This window comes from Rhagoletis pomonella, unplaced genomic scaffold (genome assembly GCF_013731165.1).
Source record: "Rhagoletis pomonella isolate Grant_MI unplaced genomic scaffold, Rhpom_1.0 Rhpom_scaffold_00003, whole genome shotgun sequence".
Lineage (NCBI taxonomy): Eukaryota > Metazoa > Arthropoda > Insecta > Diptera > Tephritidae > Rhagoletis > Rhagoletis pomonella.
Window position 1 is genome coordinate 37,505,664 of NW_023458557.1, and position 344 is coordinate 37,506,007.

Sequence of the window (344 nt, forward strand, 5' to 3'; positions counted from 1 at the left end):
AGATGAAGATGAAGATGAAGATGAAGATGAAGATGAAGATGAAGATGAAGATGAAGATGAAGATGAAGATGAAGATGAAGATGAAGATGAAGATGAAGATGAAGATGAAGATGAAGATGAAGATGAAGATGAAGAGGAAGATAAAGATGAAGATGAAGATGAAGATGAACATGAAGATGAACAAGAACATGAAGATGAAGATGAAGATGAAGATGAAGATGAAGATGAAGATGAAGATGAAGAGGAAGATAAAGATAAAGATAAAGATAAAGATGAAGATGAAGATGAAGATGAAGATGAAGATGAAGATGAAGATGAAGATGAAGATGAAGATGAATATGAAG